Genomic DNA, 22,481 nt, shown 5'->3' with positions numbered 1-22,481 from the left:
TGAGGTAACACATGTGGTAACTGATGCAGCCAGTGTTTGAACTAGTCTGGCATCAGAGCCCATAACTAAGTTATACAGTAGTTACCTGTATTTTGCATTGTAGTACAGAACAGTGAGCTAGGAAGAAATAGTCAAACTATGCCTAATGTAAGATTTTGCCTACAAACTGAACGGTAAATGCACAAATTTCTGTTTGCTGCCACATCATTTATAAATGTCCAGATTGTGTGGCAGTAATTTAGAGGGGATATTATGGGCTGGGTGGTCTCCTGGAAATTAGCTCTCCAGGGTGGGTCTCAGTGCGCCTCCCAGGTAGCCACAGTGAAGGGCCAGTGGGGGATCTGTGACACTGCCAAAGTGGGGAAGTGGGCCTTGAACATGAAGACTGTGAGGACAGGGAGCAAATGAGGTTCCAGGGATGAGCTCCAAAGGAAGATCCCAAGGGCAGACTCCACGTGGTAGAAATTGATTTCAAGAGCAGCTGCTTCTTCTGTAGGCAGCTCTACCTAGCAGAGCAGCGAGGATCTGTTACAGAGGTTAGTAATTCTTCTGAAAAATCAAGTAGGCCAGCTAGCCAGTCATTAGTGAGTTTCTGTGTATTCTACTTCAAACAGGAAGTCAAGTACAAAATAATTTTGTAAATTATTAAAGGAAGTAAAAAGTTTATGGAGATCATATTTATTCTAATGAGCAATTTTGTAATTTCTCTGCTCTGTTCCAGGCACCATTTTCATTGGTGCTTTTGCAGGGTGATAAATACCTACTGTTTGTACTTAGCTTTTTGTGATAAATAGAATGATAAAGGTGTTTTAAATGTAGAATAATTTTATGGCCTTAAGAGATTATTACTTAATATATTATTAAAATATTTTAATTGCCTTTTTTTGTAGGTCCTCTTTTCTTTCATATGTTGGTCAAAGACGTCATTCCTGTTACCTGTCAGAAAGGGAATGAATCTTTATAAGTACTTTTAGGAAATGAGGATATTGGCATCTATTGAGAAGAGCCTCATAAATTATTTGTTGCACTAAGGAATGAGTATTAGACACTCTTCTTACCAAACAACATAGGTATTTACTAATTTACTTGTTCCTCATAACAGTTGTGAAAGTCTTCTCAGATAGCTGTGAATATTTTCATTTTATGGAGATTAATGGGAGAATTATGAGGTAGTAAGTAGTGGAGCCCAAGTTCAAACAGGACCTTCTGACTCCAAGTCCATTATTCTTGTTGTGCAGATAGGCACAAGACAATGTCATTATTTAAAGCTACGAGGATAAGCATTAATTATTTTTGATCAAAAAATTAGACGATTTAACCTTACCATTTCAGAATTCATTTCACCAGAGAATGTTTGTTGAACTCTGACCACTACAAAGTACTGTGTTATTTTCCCCTGTGGGTAAAATGAATCCCTTGCCTTTAAGAAGCTTATAGCATAGCTGAGGTTAACGTACTCGATAACAAGAGGACCAGGGCAGTTTTTCGTTCATGTGTAGTGTACACAGGCATTCCATGTATGACGCCAGAGCTATGTCTCCTGACACATGCCGACACCCAGTAAGTATCTGAATGGATGAATGAGACCAAATTAGAGCAGATTGGTTAGGGATAGGTTTATGGGGGAGATAAGACTTGTGGCCAAGCCTTGGAAGACAGCTAAGGTTTGGATACCTGAAGGGAGGTGGTGGAGAGGTAGCATTCCAGGCAAGAGAAGACCCAGCTTGAATGAGAAGGAAGAAAAGGGAATGGGCAAAGCCAGAGAGAGCCCTGTGTCTGGAGGAGGGGTACCAGAAGGCACAGCTCTGAGTCCTTGAAACGCTAGGTTAAAAGCCTTTTCCTTCATTCTCCAGGCAGGGCTGCCATTAGAGATTGAAGTTCCAGGATCTGATGAGGGAGATTACCAAAGTGACATTTTATATTGATTGATTTGTTCTTGGTGCACAGGGTGAGTTTGGAGGTGAACTGGAGAGGAGGAGAAGAGAGGCGAAGTCTTGGTTTAGAACAGTGGACACAGTGTCGCAACTGGACCAAGGGTCCTGGCATCAAAAAGGCTTATCAGAACCTGGTTACTGATTGTCTGAAAGAGAGAAATTCAATTAAAAACATTACAAATAGAATAATAGTCTAAAAGTTAAAGAGAACCAGTGTCTTCTAATGCATTCTGATCGAGAACTGCTGAAATATAGCACTCTCTTTTCTGGATTTTAAATGTTTGTTATCAATTAAAAAACTCCTTTCTCTAGATTATTGATACCATTTTCTTTCTTTTCTCAGAGATAACTGCCATCCTGAATTTGTTGTTTATTGTGCCCATGCTTTTTATGTTTGCTTTTTACTTTTACTCTTTGTGTATTTAATTGTTTATAGTACTTGGTATCATTTTGTATGTTTTAAGACTTAGTACGACACTGCTCATTTTGTTTCGCAGCTTCCTTTTTACTATAGCTTTATGTTGTTTTGAGACACTATCCATGTATTTGCAAGTCAGTCAGGCATACAACATTTCATTATATGAGCATATCACAACCTGTCCATTTCCCTCTTGGTGAACAGTTAGGTTGTTTACAGTTTTTTGCAATTATAAGCAGTCCAGCAGCAAATGTTTTTGTGCGTGTCAACTTGTATACATGTGAGAATTTCTCTGGGAGGAGAATTGCTGGGTTGTAGGATATATGATTTAAGATTTAATTTTTGACGATGTGCAGGGTGTGAAATAGTATTTCATTTTAGTTTTAATACACATTCTCTGATTACTGTTGAGATTGGCCATTTTGGTTCTTTCTTCTTAATTGCCTGTAAATGTATTTTGCCCATTTTCCTATTGGGTTATGTTTTTCTTATTAATTTGTAGTTATTAAATATATGCCAGATACTTCAGGTTGGCATTTTAAACTTTTGGTCAACTTTATAACTGTTCCTTTGGTAATCTAATAAGTCTATATATCAGCTATGATCCTAGGTAACATTATGTATGACAGAAATGACCCCTGAGTGGTTAACTGCATCTTAAATAGGAGGATGAATGAAATACGAATACCCGATGGGGGAGTCCTATCTTTGAGGTTCCCTGGGTGATGCGACTGTTACAAATGATCATTTCCCTCATGGGGACTTTGGAAGCTTTGGTTTCTGTGGAACAGGGAGCATCTAAGGGGCAGCTCCTGCAGTGATCCAGTGTAGAGCTGAGTTGAATGGGTGCCCGGTTGGGGAAGCACTTCCACAGCAGAGTAGTGCCTCATGCTTCCCTGCCGGCCCGCCCTGGTCTTGACTGTATCCTTCTCAAGAGATTGATGCCAGACATCGACTATGATAGTTTTGAGTCTGAATATTTAGTTGAACCTAAGAAAACCCATTGGTGAGTGTTGTAGCTATATTGGTACTTAAAATCACCTGAAAGATAGTTAAAGAATTAGCTTCTGACAGATATGATACATCAACGAAATTTTTTCTTCATTTTCTTATAATGAATTTTAAAATATAATTTCTGCATGTTGATTAATGCAATTCTGATTCTAAGTAATGGGCTCTGTTAAGGGAAGGAGGGAAGTATCATAATTTATGTCTCCATGGCTCTGCTGCATGAGTTTAAGTTGACCAAAGTGGAGAGGGCTCACATCTGCAGTTTTCCTGCCATGCTCTGAATATTTTTGATTGATTTTGATTTTTACTAGTAATCGACTTCAACCGGTGGGACTCAACTGATGGCTTGCAGACCCCTGTTGGAATACACACTTCCTAGGCATGTGGTCGGATTTCTCCAAATTTTTTTTTATATAAACATTTTTTATTGAATTATAGTCATTTTACAATGTTGTCAAAGATTTCTCCAAATTTTTAGATCAGCCCATCAATGTGATTTCTTTTTCATGGACACATATTTCTCCAATGTCATATGATTTATTAGGAAAATTATATTTTATATGTGAAAAATATTTTACTTACATTTTAGGAACATATTTATCTTGAGCTAAAAGGATGTCTACTTTGCCCTATTGCATTTAAAATTGGATATTTTGATTCATTTGGAAGAGTTGTTCAGTTTGACTTCTGAATAGACATAAAGTGTATCTTTTTCTTATTTTTAATAAATTATTAAAAATTTTCAGACCTTTATCTAACCCTTAGTAGACCCACATGTAGTTGACATCCCTAATTCAAAAATAAGAATTTGATTGATCTTTGATTTTTAGAATAAAAGGAAAGTGCTTAAACTAGTGATGGAAACTATAGCCTTACCTTAAATGGTGCTCTAAAAAGTAAGAGGCATAAATATGGCCTTTTCTTTATTCTAAAAATGGTCGTACCGTGTGCATGGAATGTGTGCTCTGCTTGCTCGCCACTTCACTTCCTTAAAGACAAAAGAAATACAATTTTTTTGGCATCAAGACAAATTAAGGCAGCCCTCTCAGGCCTTCTTCCCTCTTCCCACACTTGCCACCAACTGTCCTTTAGCGAGACTGTACTTGTATTCACTGGCATCTCACCCCTCCTCTCTCCCCAAGCTTGTACAAGCCTATTAAAGTTGTATAGTCAGTGCATTGAGAGACCAGGGTTTGCCTGGCAGGACGGGTAGTTGTGCCCTGTCCCCTCCCACAGCAGTCCCAGCCATGCCCCTGTCTTGGCTCTGATTCAGGGAACTGCAATAAGAGTGAACCTGGTGTCCTTTTTCCATGTCAGGAACCAATTCTCACTGCTTTGCCTCTCTCCTCTTCTCCATGTAAAAGTACTTTAACGTGTAGAGCTTTGAGCAATTCATATGGTACTCCCATATTATGAGAAGATTGGGTGTGTTAGTTATCCTGTGTATGTGTTTGAGCATTAAATTTACAGGAAAGTTAATATAGTGCATATTACTGTGTAGGGAAAGAACCTATATGTGTTTATATATATGTGTTAACACAGTATATACTACTGTAGTAGTTAAAGGACCAAGTTAGATTTGAGGTATGAACCCAAGCTCTGACACTTAATGTAAAATGGGGAGAAGATAAATATCTGATTCATAGGGATGGTATTAAATGAGATAATGTATGTAAAGGGCTTAGCACTTACTAAGCACTCAATAAACATTAAGTCTCTTAAAATCACTTTAATTTGGAGCTTTGATATTTAGGTACTTAATAATTTCTTTTACTATAATTATTTCATAAAATCTGCTATATGTACTCAAGTGTGTTAAAATTTAACTTTGCATGTTTTACTAAACTAAGACTCAGCTTTCACTGCGGTGTTTTGCCATCATATTCACTATTTGTAGTATTCTAACCTTTTCCCTCTAAACTGGAGCATGCACATGACTTTGTCATTTCTCCATCTGTTCTGTTAAAGCGTATTGTCATGCTAGCAAGGGATGGGGTTAGCCTTGAAGATCCACCTTTCATGTAATATGCTGTTTTATCTTTATCATGACCTACCACGTGAACCCAGATCGTGTGCTTTTCCTGGTAAAATGTCTGCTTCGTTCATTCACCAGTTCATGTTTCAGTAATTACAGTGATCCTTCTTTTTGGTGAGCTCTTTGTAAATATTTTTAGTTGTTAATCTTTTTTTTTTTTTTCAGCCAAGAACATCTAAGGAATAGATTTTCTATCAAAATAAATGATACTGGTTGCTTTTCTGAAAAACAGATGGACAGTCTTTAGTATCCTAAAAGTGGGAGATAGATGTTAGTGTAGTATTCAGTAATTTTCTTAGTTGACTATATAATGGTTCTTTTGACACTTAACACTAGAAGTTGAGCATTTAAACTATTGATTTGTTCTTCATTATTCTGCTTAAAGCAAATGATTAGGTGTAGTGCCCAGCTCAGCACCAAGCACAGAGAGGCCCTTAATCCCCATTAAACTCTACCCATTTGGAAGTATTAGGGCCAAGAAATAGTTCTGAAATGTTAAGACTTATTTCCACTCTCTGAGCATGTATTCATATTTTTACAGTATCTAAGCTGCTGGAGAATTGACCTTTATTTGCTTTTGCTTTTGCTTTTGTTTTCGATGGCTTTGTTAGGGAGGGCCGTGGTTCTAGCGCTCTTGGTGGAGGCATTGAATACTAAGGGATGACTTAGAGTAGATGTCTTCTGTCAGGTTTTCTTCACACTTTATATTTGGCTTGTCCCTCTAACTTACGAGTCTTGTGTTTAACACCTGAGTCAGGGACCCGGTGCAGTGAATTTGTTCTTTATTCAGTCATTTTAATTTCTCATTTGCATATGACATAGTTTGTACCAATCATAAGACTTTTACATGGCACATCTCCACTCAATAGCAAAACACAAAAGTATGTAATAAAAGTTACTCTAAGGATTGAGGGTCTTATTTGTTGCTTTGACATATTCTTTAGACTTTGAACCTAGGGCATAATCTGAGGCTCTAGGATTACCTAGCCTTATATTTAAATCGTAGTAAACTGTTATGCACCTAATTGCTATGTAATACTTATTTCTTCACGTAGAATTTTTACGAATAGTAGTAATTTCTCTCATGCGTTTTAGTAATAGTTGATTCTTTGCTATAAACCCCTTAAACACCTCTGAATAAAAATGTTTTTGAAATATTGCAAAATTGTTATGGGCACCATCAAATTTAACAATTCAAGCTTACATTGTGTATTAAGGTATCATAATACGTGCTGTAGAGAAGACGAAGATGAGTAACGCACAGACTCTGACATCAAAGAACTTATAATCATAGTGCTGGGCCACTTTCAAGTTTATAATGTACTCAGTGTGAAATGAAAAAGTACATGGTTAATAACCATGGTGTTAACGAATACAGTCGTTTTGTTACATTTGTGTCCTCCGTCTCTGATACATTGCCTGGCACATATCAAGTGATCAATAATTATTTATAGATTGAGTGATAGGTGCTGTCAGAGTCGTTGGTGGTTTCTGGGGATTGAGAAGGGGAAGGTCTCTTGTATGAAGGGCTTAGGGAAGATTCCATGAGGAGCTGGCTACTGAGATGATAAACTTCAGGGGATCAGGAGATTTAGACAGAGAAGGGCAAGGGAGACTTCACTCTCAGCGGAATGGGACGGAATGCGTGAATGCTAAGTCCGCATGAAAGTGCCAGACCGCTTCGAGTCTAAGAAAACGGGGTCCTCCAGTTTGGCCGGAACTGAGACCACAGAGGGAGGGAAATATTTGGTAGGAATCCCTGAAAAACTAGGTGGATTGCACAGGCCTCTGAAGGCCAAATCCCAATTTGATTTCACAGGAAGTGAAAGTAAGAGAATTGACATTTTTTGACTCTCTACTGCATGTTAGGGATTGTGGTAGGTGGCTGTTAGAATTGTCACACTTAATCCTCAGATCAGCACTATATGGTGATTTAACACCGTGTTAAACATGATGGAACCACGACACTAAAATCTGAATCTGATCACAGAAGTGGAGAAAGGGAGAACCTTGACAGGGGGAGCAATTCCTGGGGAAGCCTGCTTTAGAGGTGTGGGAAGCCCAGCGGTTGCAGAAAGAAAGTGATGTGATCTGGAGGAACTGCGAAAGTGGAGTCTGAGGATCTTGGACATCTGTTGGGTTTGAGGATGGAGAGAGAAGGAACAGTCCAGAAAACGCACTGGGTGGCAGAAAATGAGAAGCAGCAGAGAGAGGAGGAGGTGTTTCTGCAGAAAAGTGTGGACACGTAGGAGAGATGTCTACGGGGGGTTGAAAGGAGGGCACTGGAGCTCAGGCGATGGCTAAAGTGAGGCTGGAAGTGCAGATCGGGTCCCGTTTTTACAGATGTGATCCCTGAAACTGCATCAGCAGGTGTGATCCACGAGGGCTGGCTTTATAGCGAGAAGCAAAACCAAGGTTGCCGTTCAAGTAATACCTATAGTTTTCTTTTGTTTTTTGGTGTTTTTTGTTTGTTCATTTTGCTTGGTGGCAGGGAGAAGTAGCCCCAACACAGATCAAGGAGGTGGGAAGAAAAGCATGATCCTGCAGTGTCATGGAAGCCAAGGGTTGAAAAAGTGTTCTGATAGAAGCCCAATTGTAACAGGCTTGAAGGTGAGAAAATAGGGTTTATCCATGGCTCTCAGGAGGGTCAGGGAATACTGGGGAAGGAGAGGGGACAGTTCTCTGTCATGGTGATGGCGATCTGCTTCTTGTCTAAAAGTCTGGTGAAGAGCCGGAGAGTCCCTGGCTGCCCTAGCTGAAATGTCCCCAGCTTACCCTCTTTCCTAATCCCCCTCCATTCTTTCTTCCTCCTTAGCACTTAGCACCACTGTGGTACATACTGTGTCTTTCCCTCATTTATCTTGCTTATTGTCCCTCTCTAGATTGTAAGGTAAGAAGGGCAGGAATTTTCATCTCGGTTCACTGCTCTGTCTACAGTGCCTCCACGTGGTGAGGACCTCAGTGAACAGTTGAGGAATAGATGAATGGAGATTATAGTGATTTGTATAGCAGCCCTTTCTCCCTCTTTATGCTGTGAACTTACTGTGTGGGGTGGAATCATCTTTGTACTCCTAATAATAATGCCTTGCATATTACAGCTTCTGTGTAAAGTTTTATTTCCAGCAGCATCAGAGGGGGAAAATGGGATTTGGGACTCAACTGGTCCATGGTTAAATTTTTGTTCTTACTAACCTGACTCTGATTAGATTCCCAAACCTCTCTCTAAGCCTTATTTTCCTTAGCTATAAAATAGGGATAAATTAATACCTGTGTTACAGGGCTGTTGAGAGGATCAAAGGGATAACGCATGTCAGAGTGGCTGGCATATAACTTGCACCCAATAAATAACCAGTGTTTTGCAGTCTTTCGATTGTGTAATCTTGAATAAGTTACTTAACCTCACTGAGCCTCAGTGTTTTCATCTTTCAAAGGGGAAGATTAACCAATCTCATGGTATTTAGAGGAACCAGTGGGACACCACATGCAAAACACCTCGCTGGCATGATGCCTGCACCCATGGGGATCATTAAGCCTGAGCACCCTCTATTCTTTTTGCGTGCAGTGTCACGGCTAAAGGTCAACTCTGGAACCAGGCTGCAGGAGTTCAAACCCTGGTCCTTTTTCTTCCCAGCTTTACTGGACCTCTCTGTGCCTTAGTAAATTGGGAGTAATGATAGTACCAGCCCAATAATACTGGTGTGAGGAAACCAGATAAGAATACCAATGCAAAGCTTAGACCAGCACCTGGCACATGGTAAGCACTGGATGTGTTTGATTTTTAGAAGATGTATCTTTACAGTTTTTTTCTCTCTTCATTTTGTTAAATAGTTTTGACCTGATATAATCTGAGTAAGATGCTTTGCTTATAAATAAGAAGGGGGCTTCTTTATGAAATTGGCCCTATTTAAGGGGGAAATACATCAAAAACATCAAAAAGAATAAAACGACCTTTTCTTGTTTTGAGCTGACTGGATAATGTAGCTGTGGTTCATGTACAGCAGTGAAAATGCTACACTTTGGTTCCCATTCTGGTCAAGACCCACTCAGTAGCAGTGACAGGCTGGTTTAGGTCCTACCTTAGAAATCCTTTTTTTTTTTTTTTGGTCAATTTGCCTCCATTTCTCTGCTCCCCTCCCCCATCCCGTTCTGCCAGCTGGTTTCTATGAATGGCTGGGGTGTAGTTGGAGTAGAACCCAGGAGGATGCGGCAAAGTTGGAGAGACAGGAGAAGCTGGCCAATCTGGAAACCTTCCTCTCCTGCTGGGGAAGGTTTTCTTTACTAGCAAATCATTTTGTACCTGCTTCTCCCCTTCCTCAGAAATGTGATGGAGTCCTGCTTGACCTGCTGTTCTCTGAAGCCTTTCCTGGCCCTTCCCTTTCCAAATCAGCTGTTCTCCTCTTTGTCTGGAGATGGCATTTCTGATCATATTTTATAAACTTTGCTTCCTTCTCTGTTCACCTTCCTTGACTATGGGTCTCTAGAGGGCAGGGATTTTTGTCCTGTTCATTTTTGTATTCCCAGTGCCTGATTTAGTGCATTATATGACATTGGGACTGAATAAATATTTGTTGAATGAAGTGAGTTAATCTGAAGCTAAAAAAGAAAAAGAACGAGAAGGAGAGGTGAAAGACATTAGAGCAGGTGTCAAAAACGTTTTTTCCTTCATTATAAACTATTCCTGTGGCCTATGGGGCTTTAAGGAAAGGTTCCTTTTCCCTCTAACAATTTTTCCCCTCTGATTGCAATTATTACCCTCTTCCAGGCAAGGATCAGTCATTTCTTAATGATATGAAAGGAAGGAACGACTAAGGAGAAAGCAGAAAAAGATAGAACTGGGGTGAGGGGAAGGTGAAAGAAATCCTCCACCTCTTACAAAAGCATGTCACGAGTGACAGTTGTTAAAAGTTGAGTCAGAATTGGCTCAGGTGCTAAGAGCCAGCAATGTGCCGAGAGAGCTGTGGTCTTAGAGACAAACACAAGACGTGTCCTTAGCGCCTTTTGTCACAGGTGCCTCCTGTGCCTGTGGAAATTTAGAATAGATGAATAATTAATTGTTTGCCTCAGAATATAGCATCTCCACAAAGGGGAGCTTTTTGTCTATTCTGTTTATAAGGCCAAGTTTATGAACAAGTTAAAACTTTCAGTCAGATCTTAGTCAAAAGAGGTTGTCAAGGACAAAGAGAAGTCTTACTATCAGTCACCTGCGAAGCCTTCCGTTCCTATACAAAGTGAAGAGCAGGCCAGGCTCTTCCGGTCCTCTGCGTGTGTGACTGTCCCTTTCTTCTGGCTCTATTTGGGAGAAGTCAGTGTGTAGGGGGTCCAGAAAACAGCAGAGTCAGAAGAGCGAACCTGGTTAACACACAAGAGTTTAAGGATGTCAGGCAGGTGTGTTTAAGGCCAAAGGGCATAGTTCTTCTGTTCTGTCCCTGGAACCTCAATCCTCTCTAACCTTTTAAAGAAGCAGTGTGGTCTAGTCTCAGCCTTTGGTTACTTTTTGAACTTTTAATAACAGTTTAGGAAGCTTTCTCCTTAATTAATATGGAAATGATAATAAGTTTCCATATTCAAAAAAGGCTAGCTTGAGACCGTGGGGGTATCCATGTTTGGGAGTTCGAGATGGAAGGCTCCAGGAGTCCCAGGATGAGGTGGATCTCACATTCTTTTTCACCCCCATGATTTTATAATTCTGAATGGTCCTTGATCCTGTTAGAGATGATGCCAATCTCAAGAAAGCTGGATTAATCAATGAATCAAATTCTTGTGGTATTTAATCTACTCCCTGAGCCTTAGGCACTTTTAGAATCCAGAGGAATAAAAGGTATAAACTCTGACAGACCACGGGGGGTTCTCACTAACTCTGGTTAACAGATCACCTAGGAATTTCAGTGGTAACCTAGTACTTCAAAGAAGAAACGCACCTCTTCAAGGCGACTTCCTTTAGAGTGGTTTACATGCGCACTAATTGGGAAGAGCCTGATTCAGTAGTTGAAGCCTCTAAAGTCCTTGGATGAGGTACAGATGCTGAGATGGAAATGTAGCGTGCTATTTGTGTGTTATTTCATTTCATGAAGTGGCGACTTGGCAGAGTCATATTTAGAAGTGATTGTGCTCTCCAGTCCTGCTCCTCAGCTGTCTTTTGTGTGGGTATAATCTCCTGCAGAAGTATCATAGGCATTTATGCACTGCTGTTTGCATAAGCCTTTTATTGGAAACAACCCAACAAAGTAGCACTCACTGCTCACTTAGCACAGTTGGGCCTTGAAGGCTTATTTCCCTACATATCAAAAGAAGGAACTCTTTAGTCAGTGTTAGCAGGATGCCATCCATAGGCAGGGAATTCACAGAGAGGCCTTTTCTCTGTCCCTGGCTCACCTCTTGAGGAAAGAGGCCAGAGGTCCAAGTGACATAATTCTGTGGTCACAGGTGCCTGATGAAAACAGCCAATCCAAAAGAGCATTCTTACTTTTCGCCTTACTCACTCACTATTTATTTATGCAGCATATTCCTCATTGCACTAAAAACGTATTTAACAGACAGTGTAACTCTTCCATGATATTTTATCAGGTTTTAAAAACCTAATATTTAGGTATAACAGAATTACAGTGCTAATGGGTTAACAAATTAATATCATAACTGACTTAAAGTTTGTTCACACTCTCACTCTGCCACTTGTTAAATGCGGCACATTTAGAGTTTATCTCATTTCTAATCATATGAATAAATAAAGTGTATGGTCTTAGAAATCATTGTAGATTAAAGATTTACCCTTTTTGGTACAGTATACTCTAATTTTTTGAAGTTTGTAAAAGGGAAATTTAGCATGGTATTATAACTCCCCCTCCGTGTACCCTTCACCCAGTTTTAGAAGTTATCAACATATTGCTGTATTTTAAAATTACGGAAACATTACTAAAGGTTTGGAAATTAGAATGAAAATCACCTATGGTCCCATCTACCTAATGCAACTCTTTCTAACATTTTATGTATTCTCTTTTCCATTCTTTCCTTAAAGTTATGAGAGAAAGATACTGTTTCTGTCTTCTTTTTGCTGAACATCTTATCAGACTAAGAGCTAGTAATAGCTGCCTTCAGTTGATGGCCTCCTATGCCAGGCTTCGGGCTAGTTGCTTTCCATATAGTTCATAGAACCCTAACTGCCACAGTGCAGTATAGGTGGGTCCCCCTCTACAGATAAGGAGCCCTTAAGGCTCAGAGAGGTTAAGTAACTTGCTCAAGGTTGTGTATTTAGTGATGGATTCAAAATAAAGTGTAATTCCAAGTCCTCTTCAAAAGCATTTTTTCATGTTGCTACTTAATTACCATTTTAAGGAAAAAGAAATGTCAGTATATAAATTTGACCACGTGATCTATAGATACAGCACTAGGATAGATGAAATTGAGGATTTAGAGGAATAAAGGCATGATCAGTGCCTTCAATGTTTATGCTTCAGTGAGAGGAACTTGACCCTTAAGAAACGCTGGCAGAGAATACAAAACAGCGCTTAATGTGGTGGTGTTAGCTGTAAATGTTATAAAAACTCTACCGAGAAGGAAACAGACCCGGATTACACCCTACATGTAGAGAAGGCTGCTAACACATTTAGGATTTCAGTTAAACTAAAAAGACTAACAAATGCCAAATGTTGGTGAGGTGGTGGGACACCCAGATCTCTCATGCATGGCTGGTGGGAGTGTAAACTGGTAAAGCTGCTTTGGAAAACAGTTCGACAGTTTCTTTTAACTATGTACTTATTCATGAGCCCCCAGTGCCACTCCCAGGTATTTACCCACAAGAAATGAAAACTTATGTCTATGAATAGATTTGGACGTGAGTGTTGGTAGCAACTTATATATAATCACCCCCTCCATTCATTTTCTTTTGCTGAGTAACAGATTACCACAGACAACCCCCACTTACTAGCTCACCATCACGTAGAGCAGAAATCGAGCATGGCGTTGGCTGGTTCTCTGCCCAGGATGAAACGAAGGTGTCAGCAAAAATGAGTTCTCATCTGGAGAGTTGGGGGAAAGCTCCTCCCTCGGCTCATTCTTGTTGCTGGCAGATTTCAGGACCCTGCAGCTGTGGGACTGCTCCATGTTAACTGGGTGCCTCTCCCAGCTCCCAGAGGTCACTTGCATTCCTTGGCATGTGGTTTCCCCTATCTTCACGTCACCAAAAGTATACTGAATCCTTCGTGTGCTTTGAACTCTGACTTCTGCTGCTGCTTGTTGGAGAAAACTTGTTAGGATTAGGCCAGGCCCTCCCCAGTAATCTCCTATCTTAAAATCAGTTGTGCAGTATAACATAACCTAATCATTGGAGGGAAAACCCATTGTATTTACAGTGCTGGGGAGGAGGCAGGGTGTGTACCTTGCAGGGTGGGCAAATCTTTCAGAAGCATTTTAGAATTCTGTTTACCACAAGGCCCCCATTGGAAACAACCCAAATGCCCACCAGAGAATAGATGAACTATAGTGTATTGATACAATGGAATTACCCTTAGTGCTAAAACGGGACAAATTATTAATATATGCAGTCAGAAGGATAATCTAAAAAACACTATGCTGAAAGAAGCATGAAGAGTACTTCCTGTATGATTCCCTTTATTCAAAGTTTTAGAGAAAGCAAAAGTAATCTGTGATAATAAAAAATAATAGTAGATATTGTTGGTGGAGGGAGGGAGTAGAGATTGCCTGAGAACAGGCCCATGAAAGCTTTACTGGGTATTGACAGTGTTATGTGTATCTTGATAGGAGTGTGGATTTGGGTGCTTTCATTTGTCAGAACTCTTGAACTTTACTCTTAAGAACTGTTTATTGCACTGAATGTAAATTTTGTCTCAATTTATGAAAAGTAAAACATCACTCTATTGAATCTCTGTTTTACCTCTCACCAGGCTTTTGGTTTAAGAAATGAATCACAGTTGTATACGTATGACCACCATCATAAAGAAACATTAAAGCTAGAAACACCCTTACAAATTATCCAGTCCCAATTCCCTTGTAAACACCGCTGCCCTAGTGAAGAAAGGGGGTTGCAATGGGTAATGGAAGATTCTGCTGCAACCCTCAGGAGGGGGTTAGACAGTGCCACCTATGTGTGCTCACCTGCCAAAGACAACAAAAGGGACATATTTGCTAATAACAGCAATAAATCTTGACGTGTAAGCACAGAATCTGGATTAAGACATTTTACTTGGAAGTGTTTGGCAGGAGACATCTTCTTACTGTGGTGGATTTGATCAGTGAATCACAGTGAATTTTGCTGCTGCCCATGGTTGGCTGAGAAATAATCCATAAAACGCCATTGTAGTTAATAAAGGACACGTGGTGGTAATTTTAGAGTGTCTGTGACTTCACCTTAACTCTATGGACATGACCTAAACATAACCAAAGGTTTGATGATGCTGTGAACAGAGAAAAAGAACAAACTTAGGTTGGGGGGATTTCACAAAACTAACCCCTGCAACTGTTATGCTGTTCCTTTAAAAAAGTTTTTTCTCGTTATCTGCTATGAGATTAGTTTCCTATGAGACATTAATTTCCTGTGATGCCTTCGGTAATTACTGACTTTAGATATTGAGTGCACAGAGGAAATATTTGGGTGGCTGTTAAAATCATTATAACTTTGAAGGATCTTTGTGCTTTGGCTTTTTGTGGTGCGGTATCCCCATGTGCTAGCATTAAATATGTTTTCTTAGTGTCTGCAACATTCTCTGAATTTCTCCGCTCGGGTCCTCACTGAAGCTGTGCTGGTTGATGCCTGTGTGGTCGCTGGAGGCTTGGTGAGATGATAGGACCGTCTTCCAGGGCGGCTAGCATGCCTTCCAGTGACTTGAAGAGAATCAATAAACACCTGCTTCATCCTACCCAAGTTATTTATGTGTGGAGTGGGTGATTAAACTTCCAGTTTCAGAATTAGAATGATCAAATTCTTTTAGTTCTGAGAAATTTACTGAGTTTTTGGTAGAGAGAACTTTTATATGATAATAATCCCTTCTGTCTAGTTGTATCTGTCACGATTCTTGGGTTTTCTGTTTCCAAGAATACAATTTTGGCTTGGTTTGCTTAGGAATAGTGCCGTTAGTGTAAAATGATTGTGTGAGATGAAAACTCTTGGTCTTGCTCTCCAGGTGTTAAAATAATTATTCTTTAAAATATCTACACACACACAAACAAATACTTCAGATTCCACTTGCATGAGGCATCTAAAGTGGTTAAATTCATAGAAACAGAAAGTGATGGCTCTTGCCCAGGGCCTGGAGGGAAGGGGAAATGGGAGTTGTTTAATGGGTGCAGAGTTTCAGTTTTGCAAAATGAAAAAGGTCGGGAGAGCTGTTGCAAAACAGTGTGAGTAGACTTACTGCTCCTGAACTGTATGCTTAAAATGGTAAGTTTTAATCTGGTGTATTTTACCACAGTTACAAGTTTAGTTTGGGATTTGCAGATACTACTACATATAAAATGGACAAACAGCAAGGTCCCACTGTATAGCACAGGGAACTCTGTTCAATATCTTATAATAGCCTATAATGAAAAAGATTATGAAAAGGAATATATATGTATGTTTAACTGAATCACTATACCGTGCACCAGGAATTAACACAGCATTGTAAACCAACTATACTTCAATTTTTCAAAAACGTCAAAATGAAGTTTAAAATATTAAAATACCTACAATGTTTCCTATTTCTGAGATGAGAAAACCAAGGCAGTAAGTAAAACCAGGACATGTGAACTGTAGCTGGGTCTGCGGGCTTCGGTCGAACAGTGTCTCTCTTTTAGTCTTGTAGTGGCTGCCCTCTCCCAGTTGTGTGTCGTGCTTCAGTGTATTTTTTCTTTCTGACCCGTCTTTTTCTCCATTTTCGACTTCTCAGCACATTCTTACATTTAAACTCCTTCCCCAGATTGCTTGATTGGTAGATGAAACAAACTGACTATGAATAACCCAAAATGAACTAAGCGGATAACGTCGTCTGCTGCTGTCTCTTTTCCAAGTACTTCAACCTGTGACCAAGGACGTTTAAAAAAAAAATTACGGAGAACCACCATGTGTTAGGCACTGACCTGGTATTTCCACATTTGTGTTTTGAGAGTTGATGGTTTATTGGAAATAGATCAAATTGGCCAGACTCCAAAGAACTTTTGATTACTATATTTTATGATTGTTTTGGCCATGGTAATATTTGTCTTCTGTGGACCACTTATAAATTTCTTAGGATATATTCCTAGTAAGAATACATTTTGATGTTAAAAAGTATGCTTACATGTGTTTTACTAACACGTGAGACTAATTCCCAATGTGTGGATAGCTGTGATGTCTCCAGAGTGTTCATTATGCCAGATTTTTCAGCTTTGTATCACTGAGGGCAAAGCTTATGAAACAGGGGAGGACATGTTTCCTCCTGACGGCCCCGCTTCATCGACTGTGCACTGGGGAGTGTTCGTGGCCAGCCAGCTGCATCCTCTGAGAGGGAGACCGTGCATCAGAATGTTTGTTTTTAGCAGTTATTTTTAGCAGCAGATCTAGAAATTGTTAGTATTTTCACAATAGGGTATACTTTTTCTTGGTCTATTATGGTAATTCCAAGAAGAATAAATAATTTTAAGCACATGTATATGAGTGCATGTGTGCATTGTGCACACGTGTGTGTGTGTGAGAGAGAGAGAGAGAGACATCCCCTTAATAACAGGAGGGGGTAGAGGCTTACTCAGTCTATTATCATAAAGCTCTGCTAATGTAGCTTGAGTCATGTGACTGCAGAAAAGGCTATTATCTCAATGAAAAGGAAACTGGTTTTTAGAGCAAGCAGTAGAATAGAAGCAGGAAGAATATTCGAGTGTTCCACCATGCTGGATTGTCAAAGGGGGATCTGACTGATCAGCAGCTAAAAAAGGATTTGTGAGGCTAGTTTGTCAGCTATGGTTAGAGACAAGTGCTAGAGGGGGGAAGCGGCAGGGCGCTCGGCGTGCGCTCAGGTTACATCAAGGCAGGATGTTGGTTTGGGTTAACAGAGGAGATTTATCTCTGAGGCAATACATTTATGGCTAATTGTGGGGTTTTTTTTTTTTTCTTTTTCTTTTTGGAAGTGATGTATGGTATTTTTGTGTATGTCACTGGTGAAGATAAAGACAAGCTGCTGAGCTCTGGTTTGAACTGCAGAGGCTGTGGACAATTACCAGGTGTGTTTCACAAGTGCTCTGACTTAATATTTGGTAATGTTCTTGAAATTCTGTGTGCTTGTGGATTGGATGTGCGTGTTGTCGAGGGAGAGCTGAGCATGACAACCAGGCAGTGATAACGTTCTCAGGAAAAAATGGATACAATGCGATCCAAATTGATTCCTTCCCGTTCACTATTTCTTTTGTGTTTATTTAGTGACTAAAGGTTTCTTGCAGTTTCTTTATGTGGCCAAATACAGTCTCATGCTTGTTTTAGGAAATGTATTAGTAAGCATTTTCTGAAATTCCAAAGCAGAATCCAATGCAAATCTTACTCATTAAGGAATAAATAATAAGCTTTAAATTTGTATCTCTCTTAATTTTTCTTCAATGTCCTTTTGTAATTCAAGCTTTAAAAAGAGCTTTGCAGTGAATTTGAAATTATCTAAATTTCAGTTAGGTAATAAATCTTTCCTATTTGGTTGAGGTGTTGAATGAATGATTTTTTTGTTGCATACAGTACGTAACTTTGTCTGATTTATTACATCCTTATGGCACTACATGCAGAAAGCTGAAAACATTCAGTTAGTCTTCAGACTGTGCTTGTCCACTTTTGCTTATGCTAATGCTTTTAATTTTCTTAGCAATCTGTACCTTTCTCTTAACCTTGGAACTTAAAAATCTGAGATTGGTGAAAGATAATCATAAACTTTATCTGAAAAGGGTTAACTATTTTACAACATTACCAGGGGTATGAATTCACTAATGCATTTTTCATTTAGAGCAGATATGCCCAACTTGAGGTGTGTGTATGTTTCAAACCACATATATTATTATATTGTATACATCTCTCTTTTAAAATTGACATTGGAGGAGGTAAGAAATCTATCAGGCTATTATGCACTGTATAAACAGTTTACAAAGAATTCATTCTTTTATTATCTTTTCCAAGAAAAGATGGTAAGAGCAGCTCAAACATATTTTTTAATTATACTAAGTGCAGGAGATTCTCTTCCTTATAATATCTACAAATCATATCTTAGCACAATATAATTTAATAAATCATTAATCTTATTAAGTGGGACTTTAAAAAAAAAACACACATGGTGGTCACCTTAGTTTAGTCTACCTACATAAAAAGGCAGCTTGGTTCAAATAAACAATTGATTACCTGTGGTTTTAATTATTCTGGAATTTATTTCTTAATTGTAGGATTCTTCCACATTCTTATATAAATAAGGTATAAGACAATTACATACTGGTTTCAACCATCCCATGTTAAAAATTTTGAATAGTAAAATTTTTATAGCCAGGTGGTTTAGGCTTTCTTTGTTTTTCTTTGTTTTTGCTTTTAAACTTAATTTTGCTGCCTTATCTAAAGCCTTTGAAGCGATCCAAGGATTTTGGAATAGTTCAGAGTGTTTTTATTGAGCACTTACTATTATCACAAGGCATGCTGTGAAACACTTTGGGAAAACAAAGGCAAATAAGATATTTAAACTAACAAGATAACATAACTAGTACTGGAATCCAGCCTCAATGAATGTAATTATCTTATATCTCAGTAATTTTAAATTGTGAAGAGGAGTGTTTTGTAAAACTTGTTTGGCCAATCCCAGCATATGTTCCCTGGTGACTGTGTCAGTGACTTTTCCCTGAGCAGGTTTGATTGGTAGTTTTAACTGGTGTCCACCTGTGCCTGTTCCTGTTTCCTTTGCATTGTACCAGAAGAAAGGCATTTTACTTACATTCCCTTAAAACTAGAATAGTTCTGGTTCCTGATCATGTTGTTTTTCTCTAGGACATCAAATGTCAGTCCTTTCCAATTTTAATGCACATTAATGAAATGATTGATACATTGTATTGAAAATATCTTAAATATCTAAAAATATCATAACTTCTGGAAGTTAGGGCATGAGGGAGAACCCCAGTCTTAGTAAGAGAGTTAAAAGACACACGTTTTGACGTCAGGGTAGTGTCTAAACAAGCCAGATGACTAGCTTGCAAATCCTGCTGCACTTCAGAATTCCAGCCACAATAATTAACCACAAATATTATAATCAGGCCTGATCTTGTTAGACTGAGGGGGTTTGCTTCTTGGAGAGATTTTTAATTTGTAGGAAAGATAGGGTAGATAAAGATGGAATTAAAGATGATCTTAGTATTCAGTGTTGTAAAACTCACTGAAATACATTCTTAGGAGTTTTTTGATTTTTTTTTTTTTTTTTTTTTTTTTTTTGAGAAAGTCAGAGTTTGGGAAGATTTAGGCAGGATTAAGGTACTAGGCTCCACTTTACATACAGTTTAATTCTTTGGAAGCCAAAGGGATATAAAATTCAATTAGTGAAAAAACCTGCACAACAGCTAGCAAATGGTTCCAGGGCGCTTCTTGCAGTGTTTACTCTAAAAATTACCAGTCAGAAATGCTGAGAAAATTTTGGAGTCAGTTGGCTTCCCCATTTCTCTCACGTGTGTTGCAGTCCTTTGCCTTAAAGAGGGTAAGCCTTGGCGTTTTCTGATGTGTATTTTAGTTGTAGCAAAGACTCGTTTCCCCAACTCATAGTAAACATGCAGGGTTATAGTTTGTATTGTAATAATCACTAATGTTGTATAATATAAACATACATTTGCTTTGACTTTAAAGATAACTTAGTTATTACTATTTATATATTTTTTAAAGATTTTGTGAGGTGCACCAAATGCTATAATCTTAATGTTGAAAGAATTAAGACATTGAGAACACTCCTGGAATATAAACCATTGACTTAAGATTTGTTGTAAGTCATTTTGCATCCATGCAAATTCCCTAGAGAGGAGTCCTGTCTGCATAGTATTTCAGATAGGGATCACTTAGACTTCTTCAAACTTTAATAGTGAACAAGCATATTTCTTCCTAGCTGACATCACTCTTTCTTGTCAGTATTCATGGTGGGAAAGACTTCCCCTCATTAAACTTTTGTAACTGGATTTAGGGGGAAGTGAGTGGGAAAGTTAAGTATGGATAGAGCTTTGTTGTTTATCTTCATCCTCCCTTGATGAACCATCCTGTGTGTTGGTTTATTTCTAAAATGCAAAAATAGTCAGTTTCCTTCTTGCACTGAATTCCTTCTGTTCATTATTTAACAACTATTTGTTGTAAAATTTTGTCCGGTGTTTCACTAGTACAGAGAAGAGTAACTGCCCCAGGGCTGGGGAGAGGATTACTCAGGGGACACTTAGCAGAGAAAGTGAAGGTTGAGCTGATTCTTATGAGAATAGTAGGAGCTGATCCCCAGGCATTGGAGAATGTGTGGGATACTCTAGCATTCACTGCCCACGTGGGAGCCACTAGCCACAGGTGACTTTTGACCATTTGAAATGTGGTGAGTCTGAACTGAGTGCAAAACGCACTCAGATTTTGAAGACAGAATGCCCCTCCCCCCCACCAAAAAGAAATTAAATAGCTCATTAATGATTTTTAGAATATTGATTGCATGTTGAAAAGATACTATATTGGATATAATGCGTTAAAATATATTGCCAAATTTAATTTCACCTGTTTCTTTTGACATTCCCCATGGCTACTAGACTGTTAGTGACCCACAGTATTTTCTGTTGTCAGTGCTGCTCTGAGCCAAGAGGACAGTGTGTGTAAGGCGTTCTTGTAGGTGATACGCCTGTGCCAGATGCGAGGGATACACCAAGGAGCAGGAAGCTATAGACATTTCCCATGCCCAGTGTTCTAATCAGTAACCAGACTAGAGCGTTGTGAAGTCTGCATCCCTGCATTCCTTGGTAGGACATGAAGGCCCTTTTGTGATCTGCCTCTACCCTTCTAGCTTCCTGCCTCATTCTCACCTACTCCCAGGTGCTACCTTTAATGAACTTCAGCCGATTCTTCTCCCCCTCAACCCCAAACCAGGGCCATTCTTTTTTTTTTTTAATGAAAGTACTGGGGATGAACCCAGGACCTCATGCAACCTCGTACATGCTAAGCACATGCTCTACCACTGAGCTATACCCCCACCCACTACAGACGATTCTTGTTTGCAGGAGCTGTGTCCTGTAAGTCATGGCAAACACTGCATTAGCAAATACTGAGCCATTGCTTCTAGGGGAGTGCAGGGTTAGGTCCCTGCAAGTCTCTGGTCACAACGTATAGCCTTATTTTGAGTGTGTTTCTGTTTAAAGACACCTTATTTAGTATATATTGTTGATTCACTAACGTTGGACTTTGGGCCAACAGCTCTATTACTCGTGCTGAGGGAAGCTCGTCTAACACCTGCATCTTCTCCGTAAGGCACATTACAGCCTCCTGTGCTTAGGACGCCAGACGGCACGACAGCGCCATGCTTGGGGGCCGTTTGAAACAGGGAAATAACCAGCAAAGAGCACAAAAACTTGACAAATGTGGCCCACAATACACTGCAAAAAAAAGCATTTGTTTTACAGTGTAAGAGCTCAGACAAGAAGGCAAGAGCAGTGCCTTGTTGGAACAAGGGCGCTATTTGTGGAGTACGTCCTAGAGCCGAGTGTTTCAGGTATCAGGGGCCATGTTGATGACAGCGGGTGACTTACGTGAAGTAATTTCTGTATATCAGACTATGAACTTTTATCATTGAGCTCATTTAATTTTTATACAAGCTTGTGAATATTATTTCTGGATTTTACAGACATGGAAGCTGAAGCTCAGAAAGGTTAAGTATCTTTCCCAAGGCCACACAGCTGGTAGATGGTGAAAGCAGAAGCCGAGGCGGGGGCCAGGCTTGCCCTGCCTTCAGGGCCAAGTTAGGGGATGCAGTGAAATAGGTTGGCCGTGCTGGTAGGGTTGGGAAGGGGTAGAGTTATAGCTCATGGGCCACAAATTCGCCCACATGGAGAGCTTCTCTGACTATTTAATAGCCCAACTGTGGAAATCTGGGCTAGCAGAGCATGTGTTATG

At 39.4% G+C, this 22,481-nt stretch overlaps 1 protein-coding gene across 15 annotated transcripts in view; it reads left to right on the top strand.

Annotated features, from left to right (window-relative positions):
- NCOA2 (nuclear receptor coactivator 2) overlaps positions 1-22,481 on the top strand; it is a 227,297-nt gene that overhangs the window by 105,818 nt on the left and 98,998 nt on the right. The window contains exon 1 of one of the 15 annotated variants that reach the window (XM_064480870.1): positions 8,567-9,152. The exons of 13 other annotated variants lie outside the window; for them this stretch is intronic. The gene's annotated coding sequence lies outside the window, so the exon portion shown is untranslated. Of the gene's footprint in view, positions 1-8,566; positions 9,153-17,488; positions 17,582-22,481 lie in introns of those variants that run through there. One more of the 15 variants, XM_031441493.2, reaches the window with a different exon arrangement.

This window comes from Camelus dromedarius, chromosome 30, assembly GCF_036321535.1.
Source record: "Camelus dromedarius isolate mCamDro1 chromosome 30, mCamDro1.pat, whole genome shotgun sequence".
NCBI lineage: Eukaryota > Metazoa > Chordata > Mammalia > Artiodactyla > Camelidae > Camelus > Camelus dromedarius.
The sequence above is the reverse complement of the archived record's forward strand: the minus strand, read 5'-3'. Positions and strand labels throughout refer to the sequence as shown.